General features: G+C 43.5%; 1 long non-coding RNA gene across 1 annotated transcript; it reads right to left on the bottom strand.

The window, feature by feature from the left end:
* Window positions 1-1,170: 1,170 nt before the first annotated feature.
* LOC123330856 lies at window positions 1,171-2,095 on the bottom strand. Its single transcript, XR_006547099.2, has 2 exons — window positions 1,661-2,095; window positions 1,171-1,516 (listed from the first exon to the last, which is right to left on the bottom strand). It is a non-coding gene; the product is annotated as an uncharacterized LOC123330856 (long non-coding RNA).
* Window positions 2,096-18,963: the final 16,868 nt, after the last annotated feature.

Genomic DNA, 18,963 nt, shown 5'->3' with positions numbered 1-18,963 from the left:
CTTCAACCTGATGGGGGTTTCGGTATCTATAAGACAGCTCACAGGACATGGCTCAGAATATTATCTACAGCCCTCGAGAAGGACCTAAAGGTCCTTGGCTATGCTTAATGACTGCTTTACTATTATTTGGTCTTCTCTGACTGTTTGCCTTTGCTTCTGCATTTTCTCACTTCCCTAATTAAACTTCTTTGACTAAAGTTCTTCTGCAGACAAAAGTCAGGCAGAGGACACGGTGGGAAGGACCATAGAGTCCGGCTCTGTTTCACTTCCACAGTTTGATAGAGCCACACACTAAAGCCTGTTAAAACACTAAGTTGAGTTGAAAGGCAGCATCTTCATGTGATCCTTAGTCAGTGAGGGCTACTTTTGTTTCACTTACTGTTTAACTAAAAGATCTCAATTCAATAGGTCTTTGAAAAATGTTTTGAACAATAGTCCCCTCTCTCTAGCTATTTAGGGCATAAATAGGATGGCCATGTAGTTTATTTTTCAAACTGAAACACTTTTGCCCATATAAACAAGGATTATCTCAAGGATTGGTTCAAGGAAACCAGGTATATATTCATTGCCTTTTCCAACACAGTGAAAACTTTAATCCCTGGATGACTTCTTCCCTTCCATCTTGCTTGCTCTCTGGCAAATCCCTGCTGGAGCTCAATTTTTCTTGAAACACCTTGTGAGGAGCAGCCAGCACAAAGGAATCTTCTACATCCTTATAATCCCTTCCTGTTGAGTTAGTAGTTTGGTAGATAAATAGTCTCACTTCCAAGTTTTAGAAGGTAATGTGTATGCATGTGTGCTTAGTGACTAAGTCATGTCCAACTCGTTGTAATCCCATAGAGTACAGCCAGTCAGTCTCCTCTGTCCATGGGATTCTCCAGGCAAGAATACTAGAGTGGGTTGCCATGCCCTCCTCCAGGGGATCTTCTCAACCCAGGGATCTAATTGCATCTCCTGCATTGCAGGTGGATTCTTTACCACTGAGCCACTGGAGAAGCTCTTAGAAGGTAACAGCTTTTATTAAATATTTTCCCTGAGCATAAACAAGTTAACTTTGCAACTTGCAAATCCATTTGCTGTATCAGTCAGCATTTAGTTCAAGAAATGAAAATCACCTCAGGTGTTTTAAACAGAAATCAAGTTTTTTTAAAAAATGGGTGCTTATGCAAGAAATTATTGGAAAAATTGGAAGGGCAGGCACTAAAGAGATGCTGCTGCACAGCTCTGAAATCCTGCCATGGCAATTGTGATCTGAGGTTCTCTGCTGCTGCCAATGTCAGCATCCTGAGTCCATGAGCCTGGTGATTCGACAGTGGAATGTGAACTTGGGTTATTGCAAAATCCCAAATCTGCTGGAGCTCAATTGTCAGCTACACAGAGATGAATGTCTCCCTTCTTCCTTCTTTCTAAATCTTCTGCAAGAACATCGCAGGGGCAAAACTTCAATAGCATCCATAACTCCCAAGGCAAGGGATTCTGGGAAATAAAGTCCAGGTCCTTTGTGTCCATTCAGGTCCTTTAAGGAGCAAACATCAAAATGGAATTAGAAGTGATTAGATGAGCAAGATATTTACTTGGGGGGATTGTCTCTGACTAAAAAGGGGGGAGAAAGCACAACTGGGGAAGGACAGTCTTTAGATTCCAATTACAGATCAGATACCTGTACAAGAAGAGAGGGGAGGAAGGATTGGGTTGAAAAAGCTTCAGAGTGCAGTTCTAAGAAAGTGACAGACAGAGTGATGGGGCTTCCCCAGGAATAGTTGCCCATTAAAGGAATCTCATGTTGAAGGCAGGAATGGCCTGGCCTGAGGACCTGCCAGCCATATGGAGGAAGAGAGGTCTTGGCACGCATGTAATGGATGTAATTGGAGGGAATGTGGAGTTATCCACCAGCAACACTCCCAACGAGTGGCAAGTTCTCTTGGGAGTGAGTGGCACACGTCCACAGCCACCCCACCAAGGGTGGAAGGGATTAAAAAGAGCTGAATCCTACAGTCCTGAGAACAGCATCCTTACTGAGTTCCTCCAATCTTCCCATCCTCACCTGTTCCTCTGAAACAGCTTGTATTGGTGAAAACAAGAAATATTCCTTTTATTCTTGTTTTTGCCTTAGAACTTCTGCAGGTGGAGAATCCATCAAGAACATTACATGAAAACAAACTAAAACTATTTTAATGAAAAAGTACTTTAATCTGATTAAAGAAGGCACAAAAGCTCAGCTTAGATTAATACACTGGGTAGCCTTTTTATTCTCTGCAAAATTCTTGGAATACCAACACAGGTTTAACTACCTTGTTTTCTGAGTTTTGCTCTAATGCCATATCATTTATAAAAGAGTAATTTTAATCTATGTCAGAGTGCAATAATTATAAGAATAGCTACCACTAGTATTTGTGATGTACCAAGCAATTTACCAATACTTTGCATGCATTCACTGATTCAGTTGGCATAAGGGCCATCATCTTCACTTCACATGAGGAGCCTGAGAGGATGGGGAACACATGTATACCTGTGGCGGATTCATTTTGATATTTGGCAAAACTAATACAATTATGTAAAGTTTAAAAATAAAATAAAATAAAATAAAAAACATGGAAAAAAAAGAAATATCGGTGAATAAAAAAAAAAAAGAAAAAGAAATGTTATGCAGTTCATCAAGGTCAGGTGGGAGGGGAGTGGAATGAGACATGGACCCCAGTTTGGTGCCAGGTCACACTTGTGCCCTGTTCACATTCATGGAGCCCTTTCCATGTGCTCTGCACTGTTCTACAGAGACAGTCCCATCAGCCCACCACCCCATTCAGGTCTATAGTGGTCTAAGACTCCTTGAAGTCAGACTATTTCCAGAAGTCAGAAGTTTTCAAATTTTCAGAAGGAAGTTCAGCTCATGTACTAATAAAATATTTCTACAAGGTCTAGGGCAGCACTTCATAACCAATGTTACTATTTCTAGCAAGTATGGTAGAGACTGGGCTTCCCAGGTGGTGCTAGTGGTAAAGAACCTGCCTGCCAATGCAGGAGACATAAGAGACACATGTTCGATCCCTGGGTCAGGAAGATTCCCTGGAGGAGGGAATGGCAACCCACTCCAGTATTCTTGCCTGGAGAATTCCACAGACAATTTCACACTGAACTTTATCTCCCTAGGAACTACGGTTGGCAAGAATTTCTTACTCAGCTTGGTATCCCTCCCCCGTAAACACCCCCTCCTGGCCCCTGGGGCTTCCCAGGTGGTGCAGGTGGTAAAGAATCCACCTGTCAACACAAGAGATTTGCAAGAGACACAGGTTCAATCCCTCAATCAGGAAGATCCTGTGGAGAAGGGAATGGCAACCCACTCCAGTATTCTTGCCTGGAGAATTCCATGGGCAGAGGAGACTGGCAGGCTACAGCCCATGGTGTCACAAAGAGTTGGACACAACTGAGCAACTAACACACTATTATTACATCAGCTCCAATCATTGGGCTTTAGATCCCAGAGGTCAGGGACTCCTCTTCTAATCCTAAATTCTTTGTTTGGTTCCCACAAACCATACAACCGGATTATTGGTCCTGGAGGATGTGTACAGTGAAGACCAGTCTCAGCTAGAATAGTTAATAGATGGCACCACTCAGATGGGTTTCCACTTGGCCTCTCAGAGGCCACCAGCATACTGTCTTGTCCAGGTTTTAGTCTTAGGGGTGCCAACTGGGAGAATTGATTGCTACTTGCCATGGGCTTAGCTGGCATTGACCCAAGCTCAAAGGTCTTGGAAATGTTTCCTTAAAGTTAAAAGGTTGGTGTGTGTCCGTGTGTGTGTGTGTGTGTGTGTGTGTGTGCATTCAGTAATGTCCAACTCTTTGTGACCCCATAGACTGTGGCCCACCAGGCTCCTCTGTCCATGGGATTCTTCAGGCAAGAATATTGGAGTGGGTTACCATGTCCTCCTCCAGGGGATCTCCCCGATTCAGGGATCAAACCCATGTCTGCTGCGTCTCCTTCATAGGCAGGTGGATTCTTCACCCAGTGTGCCACCTGGGAAGCCCACAGGTGGTTGGTAACTTCAGCTTATTGCTGTAAGTGTCTTCATGTTCTTGGATGTCATGACTCTGAGCTCTGCTAGGTGAGTAAAGGAGTGTTTTAATATAAAACAAAATGGTTTATTATTCCCTAGGATGTGGAGGCCATCAAGGCCCTGGGCTTGCAGACACCTAGGGTCAAGCCTCAACTTTAACTTTCACCTTAACCTTCACTTCGGGTTTTCATGGCCAAGGTGGAAAGAAAAACAACAGTGCTGCTTCTAATTAAAGTCCTTGTGAGGATTAAATAAAAATCACATAGCAGAGCACCTGGTCCTTAGTAAGTACTCCATGATGTTAAATAGGAATAATAATATTATTATTACTATTAATTAAAGACTGTTACAGTAAGGGCACACTTTAAATTTTTAGGTGACTAAGTAGATTCACATATTCTTGGTAATCAAGACGGAGCTCCGGGAAGTGATTAGTGACTGTTGTTAATTAACTCTCTCCAGTAAAAAAGGACCTTGGAGAACTCTGCACTTAAACAGCTGATTGCAATACAATGAGCTCTATTATGCAAAGGCTCTCGTTGGGGGCCCTCTGCTTTCCACTCAGAGAAAACAGACTTTACAGAGCAAAGAGATCACCGCGTTCCCCTCCTTTTTAATTAGAAAGCACAAAGAAGATGAAAATGCATAATAAGTCTCTGCAGTAGTTAAGTGTAATTCGAGTAATGTGTACCTGGGGGCTCCCTCCAATGTGGCTCCTCCTCGCAGAGAAGTGCTCTTGAGAAGGAGCAGGTAGGAGAAGGGCGAGGCTGGAGTTGGCATCTCTGTATCGCTGCTTGGCCACCGCCTAGCCAAGGGATGTTTCCAGGGTACTGTAACTTTAAGGAGCCTCAGTCGCCTCATTGGTAAAAATGAAACCTACATCTGAGTATAGTTATGAGGGTTAATGTGGGGAGGTAGTGTGATAAATGGGAGAAGGCAATGGCACCTCATTCCAGTACTCTTGCCTGGAAAATCCCATGGATGGAGGAGCCTGGTAGGCTGCAGTCCATGGGGTCACTAAGAGTCGGACACGACTGAGCGACTTCACTTTCATTTTTCACTTTCATGCATTGGAGAAGGAAATGGCAACCCACTCCAGTGTTCTTGCCTGGAGAATCCCAGGGACGGGGGAGCCTGGTGGGCTGCCGTCTATGGGGTCGCACAGAGTCGGACACGACTGAAGCGACTTAGCAGCAGCAGCAGCAGTGTGATAAATGATGCCACTGACCACCACTTGCTGAAAGTATAGCACATCCCAGCTCATGGTAGGCAACCCATGGACAAGGAAAACCACGCATCCAGCTTGGATTCTTTCATTTGTGAGACCATGGATCGGAAGAGTTTGGGAGGGGTGTCTGGCCGATGACACCGTCTTTGTTTTCTGAATTAAAGATTAAATCTTGACTTGCCCGGTGGTCCAGTGGTTAAGAATCTGCCTTCCAACGCAGGGGATGCAGGTTCAATCCCTGGTCAGGGAACTAAGAGCCCATGTGCCACAGGGCACTAAGCCTGCACAATGCAACTAGAGAGCCTGTGCACCACAGCTAGAGAAAGGCCTCACCTTGCAAAGAAGACTCAGCACAGCCAGTAATAATTATAAACCAAAACCTTCAAAACCAATAGGCTGTGTGAAATCAGGAGTAAGAATGTATGGAGATGGGGCAGGAAAGGGGGGGGATGGCAAATTCTTAAGATACTTTCTTGCAGCTTCCGGCTCTAGAAAGTTCTTAGCAGCAAGGGTTAAGTGGCTTTGAGAAGAAGTCAGCGCAGCACAATGATGAAGGGGCTGTAAACTCAGACTGGGCGGGTTGAATGCTTGCCTCTGCCATTACTAACCATGTGACCTTAGAAAGTTAAATTCAATGTCTCCATATACTCATCTGTAAAACGGTGCTTGCCTCTCTGGGTAGGTGGTGCTTCGACCAGTGCCTGCTGCTGCTGCTGCTGCTGCTAAGTGCCTACCATGTGGCAAACATTAGCTGTTCCAGACCTGAACTGCCTTGCAAAATCAGCAACTAATTTGTTTCTGGAATTCATTCAAGGTTTCAGCTTGATTTCTTATTATTCATGTATTAAGTCCAGTGAAGGCTTTATGCCTTTCATTTTGATGAAACCCAAGAATTTGGTCCTAGAGTGCCCTGAAACACAGCCAGTATGCACCGACATTTCAGGAAAGACATGTGGTGTCATGGGGAGCCCAGTTCAAAGGGTTTCATTCTATAAATACCAAGAACTGAAGCAGTGTTTCACATTACAATCATGATTGTTGGTATTTATTATGTTTGCGACTCAGAGAAGTCCTCACGGAAGTATGAAATGGCTTTTCTCTGTGTTCTCCTCCTTTGCTTTATGACAGCTACATCTCTACTACCTGTTTCTTTTTAAAATATTTACTTATTGGCTGTGTTGGGACATAGTTGCAGCCATTCTATGTAAAGGCTGAGGGATCCTTTCTGATTTATTTATTTGGATTTTTGGCTACACTGGGTCTCACTGCTGTGCGGCGTTTTCTCTAGTTGCGGCTAGCAGGGGCTACTCCAGTTGCCGTGCACAGGCTTCTTCCTGTGGCGGCTTCTCTAGTAGAGGAGCACAGGCTCTCAGAACTCGGGCTTCAGTAGCTGTGGCATGTGCTTAGTTGCTCCTCAGCATGTGGAATCTTCCTGCACCAGGGATTGAACCCATGTACCCTGCGTTGGCAGGTGCATTCTTAACCACAGGCCCACCAATGAAGTCCAGGCTCCTTTTATAATGGCAGGAGGCTGGTATCCCTGGAGTTCTGGGGTGTCTGTGTTTATATGCCTTGCAGGATGCTCCCGCAAACCACTGACTTGTATTTGAGATGTATTGCTGTGGTGATGGTGTGAAATAGAATGATGGCCTGAGTTTATTGGTCCCCAGAGAGGTGGTTTTCACATCGTGCTTGCCCTACATAGCTTCAGGGTTCCATGGATACAGGTGGGACACTTTGTAGATACAGCATTGATCCTTGCTATATCACAGCTAGCTCTCATTGGCTGGTGGGAGCTAATTAAATTTTCAGAAATTCTGTGACCCAGTTGTCAAGTAGAGACAATAAAAATGCAAGTTAAATGCAAAAACAACTAAATGTGTGCATGTGTGCTAAGTTGTTTCAGTCATGTCCCACTTTTTGCAACCCTATGGATTGTAGCCCACCAGGCTCTTCTGTCCATAGGATTTCCCAGTCAAGAATACTGGGGTGGGTTGCCATTTTTCTTCTTGGGGGATATTTCTGACCCAGGGATCAAACTCATGTCTTCTGTGGCTCCTGTATTGCTGGTGGATTCTTTATTGCTGAGCCACCAGGGAAGCCCAAACAACTAAATAAATTACATTAAAAAGAAAGCATATACTCAAAACTCATAATTTTTAATTATTTTACTATGTATTTCTATTATTTACACTAGGTATTGTGTCTATTTTATCCTTATAATGAAACTACTATATAATAGAGTCGTTTTGTTGTTTAGTTACTAAGTCATGCCTGAGTCATGCCCCAGGCTTCTCTGTCCATGGGATTCTCCAGGCAAGAATACTCGAGCAGGTCACCATTTCCTTTTCTAGGGGATCTTCCTGATCCAGAGATCGAACCAGCATCTCCTGCATTGCAGGCAGATTCTTTACAACCGAGACACCCAGGAAGCCCACATAATAGAGTACTGTGTTTCCAGCCCCCACTCTACGTTCAGTGAAATTGGTCCTGGTGGGAGTATTTACACATCACAGAAATCAGGAAAACACTATAAAACAAAACCTTCCCACCATGGAACCAGTTGTTAGCAATCAGGGAACTTAACGCAGGTTGGGGGGTTTGGAAAGTCCGAACAGAAGGCTGTGACCTATGGTACAAGGGTGGGTGTTGGGGACTTGAGCCTGAGTCCCCCATGACCAGAATGGGGGCTGAAGTGGTAACTGGAGCTTGTGACAAGCATGAAAACCACAGGGAGAGGGCTGCAGAACCCAGGAGGAGAATCCAGGGGTGTGCATGGGACCTGCCTATCAGGGCACCTTAACAGGGACATCATCAGCTTAGGAAGCCTCACAGTGCAGAGGAGGGAACAGGCAGCTGAAATAGCTGATACTAGCTAGATTTCACTGACAAGACAGAGATACACCAGTTTTTTAAACAGAATTTAATATCAAGAATTATTAGCAAAGTAGAAAGTTGTTACCTCGTTAAATGAGAAGAAAAAGAAGACTGTCTTAAGGTTTCAAGATGTTACAACGCAGAAAAGTAGCCACCACCTTGAAGGCCTGGAGGAACAAAATAAAAAAGACTGGAACTTTTTTTAAACCTTAGAAACTCAGAGGAGGATTCCTGGAATTGAAACTCAGAATCTTTATGGGGGATGTCGCTTGGCTGCATCTGGTGTCAGTGGGGCAAGGGGTGGGATATGCGATAAGCCATTTTCTGCAAATGCTGAAAACTTATCTGTTGACACAGGATGGAACTGCTGCTGCCACCACCAGCTTCAGTGAGCCTGAAAGGGACAAGAGAAAGGAGCAAGCGCCTGCCTCCTCTTGCAGCCTCACAGTCGCTCTCTAGCACCCCCTACTGATCATGACTAGTGGGACACAGCTGTTGCAGTTTCCTACTCGGCCACCTCAATGCAATGTAGCTGGCCAGCCTCCTCTGTCCATGGGATTTCCTGGGGCAAGAATACTGGAGCGGGTTGCCATTTCTTTCTCCAGAGGATATTCCAGACCCAGGGACTGAACTTGCATCTCCTGCATTGGCAGGAAGATTCTTGACCACTGAGCAACCAGGGAAGCCCCCAGGACATAGCTGGCCAAGTGGAAATGTGGTTTACAGAGAATTCAGAGAACTGGCAGGGAGGCCCACGTGGCACTACTCGTAAAGAACCTGCCTGCCAATGCAGGAGATGTGGAGGCTCAAGTTTGATCCCTGGGTCAGGAAGGAGGATCCCTGGAGGAGGAAATGGCAATCCACTCCAGTATTCTTGCCTGGAAAATTCCAGGGACAGAGGAGTCTGGTGGGCTACAGTCTGCTGCTGCTGCTGCTGCTGCTAAGTCGCTTCAGTCATGTCTGACTCTGTGCGACCCCATAGATGGCAGCCAACCAGGCTCCCCCATCCCTGGGATTCTCCAGGCAAGAACACTGGAGTGGGTTGCCATTTCCTTCTCCAATGCATGAAAATGAAAAGTGAAAGTCAAGTTGCTCAGTCATGTTCACTCTTTGCAACCCCGTGAACTTCAGCCTACCAGGCTATTCCGTCCATGGAATTTTCCAGACAAGAGTACTGGAGTGGGGTGCCATCGCCTTCTCTGGGGCTACAGTCTAGGGGGTTGCAAAAACTCAAGTCAGACATGACTAAGCGAATAAGCGTGCACGCACACACACACACACACACACACACACAGAACCGGCACTCCTGGACGGTGTGTAATGCTACCCCTAGACATGGGAGATGATTAGGTCTGGCTGTGGGAAGAAAGCATGAAGGTCAATGAAGACTGCACATCATTTCTGCTAAATCTGAAACTGAAAGAAGAGGAGCTCTCTCTGCTTTCTTGCCCAAGTACTGCTTTGGCTCCTCTGTTGTCAGTTTAGGAAGAATAAAACATCACTTCAGCTTTTTCATAGGCTGAAAGAGTGAGTGGTGTTTGGAAAATGGGACGAAATTCTGGAAAAAGAAGAAAAAAATAATAGTTGTGTGAGAGAGAAGGCTCTGAAACCAAGTGAAAGCCTTGATAAGCATACGTCCTATCAGCATCTATTTAAGTGGCTCATTTAAAGTGGGCTTCTGTTAAGCTATTTTGCATTAGATGGGAATGTAGTCATTTTATGTGTTTGAGATTTTTCAGGTATATTTTAAGGTTCTGGCTCTTCTCTGATTCCCAGGTGACCTCTTTTCTCAAAGGAGTTGAAAAATTCCCATCTTTGCCGTGGAACCCATTGATAATTAACAAGGTCACCATTTTAGATAGCAATACAAACTTCAGTAGAGAAAAATCTTCATCTTCTTGAAATGTATCTCAGCAACCTAGTAACTACAATCTGCTGCTCACCTTTTTCCTGCCAGGTTCTGGGTTAAATGCTGAAGAAGGATGTGGTAGTGAGGGAGACCCCGTCCCTGCCCACAAGAGGAGGTAGCAACACAGCCGATACAAGACTTGGAGGAGCCTTCGTTCTGCCTAGAGGTGAGTTAGGTGGCTGCAAGTAGTTAAAGAGTGAGAGATCCACAGAGAAAATGGAACATTTGCAATAGCCTCTGAAGAATAAGCTTCCCTTGTGGCTCAGTTGGTAAAGAATCCGCCTGTAGTGCAGGAGACCTGGGTTCGATCCCTGGGTTGAGACGATCCCCTGGAGGACAGAAAGGCTACCCATTTTAGTATTCTGGCCCGGAGAATTCCATGGACTGTATAGTCCACAGGATCGCAAAGAGTCAGACACAACTGAGCGACTTTCACTTTCACTGAAGATTAAGCAGGAGCTTGCCAAGGAGAGAAGAGAGAAGGACATTCTAGGCAAAGAGAATTTGCAGGTGTGTGAGAGTAGGAGGAACAAGGAGGGATTGGAGAGAGGTCTCCGAAGGTTCAAGGAGGCTAGGTCAGAAAAGCACCTTTCTTGCCCTGTTAAGGCATTTGACATTTATCCTATAGGTGATGGGGAACGATTAGAAGACGCTGTTTATACAGCAGCTCTGCAGTTGCCAGTCCTCAGCTGCCCATCAGCCAAATCTGATCTGAAAATAATGCTGGAGAGGAAGTGGTGGGAATGTAAATTGACACAGCCACTATGGAAGACAGTATGGAGATCTCTTAAAAAAAAAAAAAAAACTAGATATAAAACTACCATATGACTCAGCAATCCCACTACTGGGCATATACATGAGAAAACCATAATTGAAAAAGACACATGTACCCCAGTGTTCACTGCAGCACTATTTACAACAGCTAGGGCATAGATGAATGGATAAAAAAGCTATGGTACATATATACAGTGGAATATTACTCAGCCATAAAAAAGGAGTGGCTTTGAGTCACTTCTAGTGAAGTGGATGAGCCTGCTATTCAGAATGAAGTAAGAAAAACAAATATTATATATTAATGCATATATATGGAATCTAGAAAAATAATACTGATGAACGTATTTGCAGGGCAGGAAGAGAGACTCAGAAATAGAAAACAGACTTATGGACACAGTGGGGGAAGGAGAGGGTGAGACAAATTGAGAGAGTAGCGTGGAAACATATACATTACCATGTGTGAATTAGATAGCTAGTGGGAAGTCTCTGTATAGTGCAGCGAGCTCAGCCTGGTGCTCTGTGACAACCTAGGGGGTGGGATGGGGTGGGACATGGGAGGGAGGTTCAAGAAGGACATGTAATGTATATTCCTATGGCTGATTCACATTGTTGTATGGCAGAAACTAACACAACATTGTAAAGCAATTATTCCCCAATTAAAAATAAATAAATTAAAAAATAATAAAATAAAATTCCTTTAGAAAAACTCCAAGTCCGACCAAGCCCTAACCTCCTCTGGGCACACCTTGTTTCAGCTTCACCTAATTTGCAGGCTCTGGCTACTGATCAATGTGCATCTCTCATGTGCCACGACTGGCCAGAGGTGGCCCACATCAGAGTTAATCTTCTTTCCCGCACACTGCGCACTCCCTACCCCGCAGGACTCATTGCACAAAACAGTGGCCAGGCTGCACCAAAGCACAAGGACTGCTCAGTGGAGAACTGCGGCTGATAGTGATACTCACACAAGTGCTAAGCTACAGCTCTCAGAGAGAGGCTTTCAACAGGAGCCTCCTTCTTTCTGCTTTGAGTTGTATCGATGAACTATTGTTGTGTAACAACTCCAAAACACAGAGCTTAAAACCGAGTGGTCATTACTCATGCATCTGCAGTGGAAGATGGCCCTATTTCATGCTTTCCAATTCCTCTCTTAGGATCTTCTCACAGAGACAGAAAACAGAAAAAGGAAAAGTGGAAGCAGATGTAGCCTCTTAAGACAGACTTACTTCATTATCTTTTCCACCCCTATGTTATTGGCCAAAGTCAGTTTCATGGCCACACCCAAAGTGAAGGCTCAGGAAAGTACATCCTGTCCCCCATGAGGCATGCAAATGTGTAGATGCAAAGAGGGTTGGGAAACTGGAGCCCATAATGCAATCTACCGTAGCTGCCTGGAGATTGCATTCTCTGGCTCTTCTTATTCTCACCTTCTCATTCGCACGGGCCCTACCTAAGTAGGAAACTCAAATTGCAAAACGGTGCTTGGGTCTCACTTTGGGTAGGCTATGATAGTATACGTACTGCGGTGGCTTCGTCCAGTGTAGACTTGGCTAAGCTGGAACTGCCTCCCCCAGAATCCTGTCCTTATTCCATGCTTGCTGGTGAGCGCTGGCCACAAGAGACTTTAGTGCCACATCTGTAAGATCGTCAGGCAAGAGTATAGCCCATGATCTGTCATCTTGCCTTGTTGGCCTGGAGCATCAGTCCTGTCCTTCGGCTTGAGCTGGATCTCCTGTGTCAGCTGCTCTGAATCTTGGCCAAGGTGCGCATACAACTCCATGGTAGAAAGGCCCCACAATATCATGCATTATTGAGGTTGGAGGCAGACGTGCGTTCCAATCTGTTCTCATGGGTCCCAGTTTTTCTTGTTTCACCCACCTCATGTCTACTTTCTCCTCCCAATTGCCTGCACTGCTGGCTTTGGCCTTCTCAGATGAAGAAGCAATGGCTTTACGTAGACTGCTTAATCAGCTTTTACAATTGTGTAAGGTCCAGTTCTTTTTTTTAAATATAAATTTACTTATTTTAATTGGAGGCTAATTACTTTACAATATTGTATTGGTTTTGCCATACATCAACATGAATCTGCCATGGGTGTACACGTGTTCCCCATCCTGAACCCCCCTCCCACCTCCCTCGCCATACCATCCCTCTGGGTCATCCCAGTGGACCAGCCTCAAGCATCCTATATCCTGCATCAAACCTGGACTGGCGATTCGTTTCTTATATGATATTATACATGTTTCAATGCCATTCTCCCAAATCATCCCACCCTCTCCCTCTCCCACAGAGTCCAAAAGACTGTTCTATGCATTTGTGTCTCTTTTGCTGTCTCGTGCTTATATAAATCTTTTATTCTAGTTCATTCATTTGTGATTCTCTCTTTCTAATCAAACCCTGGCATGCCTATGGTTTGAATAGGTCATTTAAAGTAGTTGAAAGGTAGAGTGAAGGTTGACCTGTGTATTAATTTGTTTGTTCATGTTTCCATTCATCTATCCTCTATTTTTTGACTATCTGCAGCATGGTAATCCTCGCTCTGAGTAGTAAAGGCCTATCATATAGATTCTACACAATAGGGTTGCTGTCCAGGAAACTCAATCTTCTGACGGCAATGCTGTTTATAAATGGAGGATTATAAGCCAGTAAGCTGACTGCTGCCATAGGAAGCACAAAATGCCATGGGATGCAGAGAAAGGTGCATCTCATACAGCTGGGGAAAGTAAAGAAAGGTTTTCCTAAGCGAAATTTGATGAGCAGGAACATAAAGGATGAATGGGCGTGTCCCAATTAGGACAAGATTGGGAAAAACCTTCAGAAATGGTTATCATTATGATCGTGGAAGGGAAACCACCACTGAGAGGTATAGAAATGTTTGAGTAAAGGCCGTGAGTTTCCTTGTAGAAGGCCTTGTTCAATTCATGGCTTTTGAAGAATACTTAGGATGATTTAATATGCATGGCTTATACATTCCGTTGTGTCAATCAATTCCTTTCCCCCTCTATTTCCTGCTTACCACTCCAAAGTGACCCATGGAAACAAAAAGAAATTTCAGGTAGTGAAATTGCTATGGAGTCGATATCACAGGTCCAGTCACTGTGGACTGTAGATCCGTAATAGTGATTCCCTTTGGTCGTCAGTGTGAACTGGCAGCTACCATTTGACCTGCGCACTCCACGGATTTAGGATCGTATTGTAGCACTTTCATCAGAAATTACTACTATCTCACTGTGATGGTGTGTACTTTCTGATAGGAAACCCGAAACTTTGATCTTCTTACAACTGGTCACAAAACAAGTTTTCTCTCTTTCATTTTGCAGTTCACAAATTCATTTTCCTCTGGCCCTTACAACCGCCCTCCATTGCACATAATCACCACATTGCCAGGGACCACCTTCCCTGACACATGCTATGAGATGATGTAAACCCGTTGGGATGAGCAGACCAAGCTCTTGCAGACACAACTGTGAATTAAATTTGGCTTTTGTGCCCTTTTTATGTGCCATCTCTTACTAGTGGTGCCACTTGGGCAAGTTATTTAAACCCAATGTTTCGACTCTATAATACTGGGATACTTACTGTACTTGCTTCATAGAATTGTTGGAGGATAAAATGAGTTAACATATATAAAGTATTTAGAAGAATATCTGACTTGTCTGGTGGAGTATCTAGTAATGTTATTACAGTTATTACTATTGTAACTAGGTTCCCCATCATCTCTTTTTGTCCTTAGTTGGCCTAGAACAATGGGATTTCTTTTTTTAATTTGTTCAGTCCTTAAGTCATGTCCAAATCTTTGTGACCCCACAAACTACAGCATGCCAGGCTTCCCTGTCCTTCACTGTCTTCCGGAGTTTTGCTCAAACTCATGTCCATTGAGTTGGTGATGCCATCCAACCATCTCATCCTCTGTTGCCCCCTTCTCTTCCTGCCTTCAATCTTTTCCAGCATTAGAGTCTTCCAATGAGTCAGCTCTTCACAGCAGGTGGCCAAAGTATTGGAACAATGGGATAACACTAAGCAAAGTAGTGAATAGCCAGAGTAAATATATGAAAGACATGTACTCCTGGAGGCTGGAAATGCAGTCCATCTGCTGAGGCAAGGGGCTAGTTAACACTTCAGGGGATAGACTGTGATGCCATTCAAGTTTCCAGTAAGCACAAATTGTGCTTTAGAAATGGTGGTCTGCCCTATTCTTTCGCTCTTTCCAAAATGCATGGTACTTCTAGAAGGTCCTGGAGACGAGATACTGTGTAATCTTAAAATATTATAGCATCAGTAGTGGTTCTAACTTTGAAGGAAACAATCAACATGAAGCCTAGTATTAAATAAGAGCTGTCTACTGAAGGTAACTAAAGGAAGGAGGCTATAAACAGTGTCAGAATAATGGGTTTACCCAAAAAGGAAACCATGTGATGAGAAAGATTACAGTGGTGTTAAGTTGAACTGTGTAAAAAAGAAAAAGAGTTTCACTGACAATGAAGCAAAGGATTTGCTGATATGGGGGGGGGGAAGGAAAAAGAAGAATCCAGAAAAAGCAGCAGATGAGTTTAAGTGAGAACTGATATTTTCAAAGCCATTTATGGGCCCGTGAAATAAAAAGAGGCTTCCCAGGTGGCTCAATGGTAAATAATCTGCCTGCAATGCAGGAGGCGTGGGTTTGATCCCTGGGTTGGGAAAGATGTCCTGGAAAAGGAAATGACAACCCATTCCAGTATTCTTGTCTGGAGAATCCCATGGACAGAGGAGCCTACAGCCCTCTATAGACTGGCAGGCTACAGTCCATGGGGTCACAAAAGACTCAGACAATAATTTAGTGACTAAGAAACACCACCAAAAGAAAAGGGAGAACACAGATTTCCTAGAACTCAAAGGGGAAGGAGCAGGAAACGAAGTTCAGATGACCAGAGAAAGCCCTAACTGAGACCAAATTTGAGGCAGCCCTCAGCCAGAAATGAGGTTTAAAGGAGAGGGTCTGGGAGAGAAATTAGCACAGAAAGCCAGCTTTGAAAAATCAAAGACTAAGGTGACAAATTGGAGATGAAGGAAGATGGCTTTAAGAATTCATGAAAGAACATCCATACTGTTCTCCACAGGAGCTGTTGTCGATTTACATTCCCACCCACAGTGTAAGAGTATTCCCTTCTCTCCACACCCTCTCCAGCATTTATTGTTTGTAGATTTTTTTGATGATGGCCATTCTGACTGGTCCCATCACCTCATGGCAAATATATAGGGCATACAGTGGAAACAGTGACAGACTTTATTTTTTAGGGCTCCAAAATCACTGCGGATGGTGATTGCAGCCATGAAATTAAAAGAAGCTTGCTCCTTGGAAGAAAAGTTATGACCAACCTAGACAGCATATTAAAAACCAGAGACATTACTTTGCCAACAAAGGTCCATCTAGTCAAAGCTATGGTTTTTCCAGTAGTCGTGTATGGATATGAGAATTGCACTCTAAAGAAAGCTGAGCACCAAAGAATTGATGCTTTTGAACTGTGGTGTTGGGAGAAGACTCTTGCAAGTCCCTTGGACTGCAAGGAGATCCAACCAGTCCATCCTAAAGGAGACCAATCCTGAATATTCATTAGAAGGATTGATGCTGAAGCTGAAACTCCAATACTTTGGCCACCTGATGCGAAGAACTGAATCCTTTGAAAAGACTTTGATGCTGGGAAAGATTGAAGGCAGGAGAAGAAGGGGACAACAGAGGATGAGATAGTTGGATGGCATCACCAACTCAGTGGACGTGAGTTTGAGTAAACTCCAGGAGTTGGTGATGGACAAGGAGGCCTGGTGTGCTGCAGTCCATGGAGTCGCAAAGAGTCGGACACGACTGAGCGACTGAACTGAACTGAACTGATTCTGACTGGTGTGAGGTGATACCTCATTGTAGTTTTGATTTGCAATGCTCTCATAATTAGTGGGGTGGATGTTGTACATCTTTTCATGTGCTCCTTGGTTAGATGTATGTCATTTTTGGAGAAATATCTACTTAGGTCTTATGATCTTTTTTTTTGATTGGGTTGTTTGTTGTTTTATTATTGAGTTGCAGGAGCTGTTTGTATATTTTGGAGATTAATCCCTTGTCAGTTGCTTTGTTTGCAAATATTTTCTCCCACTCTGAGAGCTGTCTTTTCATCTTGCTTGTGGTTTTCTTCTCTGTGCAGAAGCTTTCATGTAAAATAGATAGCTAGTGGAAACCTGCTAGATAACACAGGGAGCTTAACCCAGTGCTCTCTTATGACCTAGATGGGTGGGATGGAGAGGGTGGGAGAGAGGTTTAAGAGGGAGGGGGTGTAGGTATACATACAGCTGATTCACTTTGTTGTACAGCAGAGACTAATGCAAAGCACTATAAATCAATTATACTGCAATAAAAATCTAAAAATAGTAATAAAATAAAAATAAATTAAAAAATTATTCATGAAAAGAAGTATATGGAGGGGGATCTCTCAAAACTCTGTCAGAAAAAGAACTCGCTGAGAAAGAATGCTTCCATTCAACAATATTTATTGAGAACCTATTATGGGCCATATGTGGAGGCATGTGCTAAAGCTGGAGAAATAAAACAGCAGCACCAGCCACCATAATCTTAATTACTGTCTGCAAACATGTGCCGGTTCTGGTGATGTGCAATGAAAAGTGTCTGCTTTCCAATTGGTTTTATCGAAGATATTTTATTTGATTCTACCACTAGCTGCCTGGAGTACAGAGGGCAGATATTATTATTTTAATTTCACACACCAGGAAATGCAAGCCCAGGGCCATTAAGTGAATGGCCCATTTGGTACCTAGGCCAGACACACAGCAAGATGGAGACCAAGCCGTCTGACTTTTGCCCCCAACCTGTCCAAGAAGAACTGCCTGATAACTGGTGACCATTTGTGTTGATTAAACCCAGGGCAATTTTCTGTGGTACTTATAAATCTGTATTTCTATGTTATGCTTCTGGAACATTATTATTCTAAGAGGCCTGAGGCATTTTACACATCTTTAATTCTGATTCATTCAATCTTTCTTGGGAGATATAGAATAACACATAATTTTCAAGTGCTTGGCATTTAATGGAAAAACAGAAATATAGCAATTTACATTTCCTTATTAAAAAATACCCTCTGACCTCCTGGTAGGGAAGTAAAAGTAAATGAATAATAAATTGAGGTTTGCACTAATAATGAAGTCAGAAACTAATGAGAGTTCCAAGGAAGAGCTGAAATATTTGCATTCAAAGGCATCTGCCTGGAGAGTCCCAAGGCCTGAAACATGAAAGGCAGGCCCCTCCACACAGAGCAGTCAGATCAACGGGATCCGAGTAGCATCAAGGTTGGACATAATCCTGGAAAATCTGTCTTCACAACATGGCCAGTTTTTTTCGTCTTTTCGTAATTGCATTTTTCATGCCCCAGGGTATAAATTAATTGATTTGGTTTGTCAGAAGCTCATATTTTCAGGGCTCTCCAATTGTAACTTGCCTTCTTAAATATGTGTGTTTGTTTTCACAAGTTTGGTCTGCACTTTCTTTCTTTTTTTTTTTTTTAATATTTTTTATGTATATATATATTTTTTACTTTACAGTATTGTATTGGTTTTGCCATACATCAACATGAATCTGCCACAGGTGTACACGTGTTCCCCATCCTGAACCCCCCTCCCGCCTCCCTCCCCGTACCATCCCTCTGGGTCATCCCAGTGTACCAGCCCCAAGCTTCCTGTATCCTGTATCGAACCTGGACTGGCGATTCATTTCTTATATGATATTATACATGTTTTAATGCCATTATCTCAAATTATCCCCCATTCCCTCTCCCACAGAGTCCAAAAGACTGTTCTATACGTCTGTGTCTCTTTTGCTGTCTCGCATACAGGGTTATCGTTACCATCTTTCTAAATTCCATATATATGCATTAGTATACTGTATTGGTGTTTTTCTTTCTGGCTTACTTCACTCTGTATAATAGGCTCCAGTTTCATCCACCTCATTTGAACTGATTCAAATGTATTCTTTTTAATGGCTGAGTAATACTCCATTGTGTATATGTACCATAGCTTTCTTATCCATTCATCTGCTGATGGACATGTATGTTGCTTCCATATCCTGGCTATTATAAACAGTG

The sequence above is a fragment of the Bubalus bubalis genome, chromosome 20 (assembly GCF_019923935.1).
Source record: "Bubalus bubalis isolate 160015118507 breed Murrah chromosome 20, NDDB_SH_1, whole genome shotgun sequence".
Classification (NCBI taxonomy): Eukaryota; Metazoa; Chordata; class Mammalia; order Artiodactyla; family Bovidae; genus Bubalus; species Bubalus bubalis.
The sequence above is the reverse complement of the archived record's forward strand: the minus strand, read 5'-3'. Positions and strand labels throughout refer to the sequence as shown.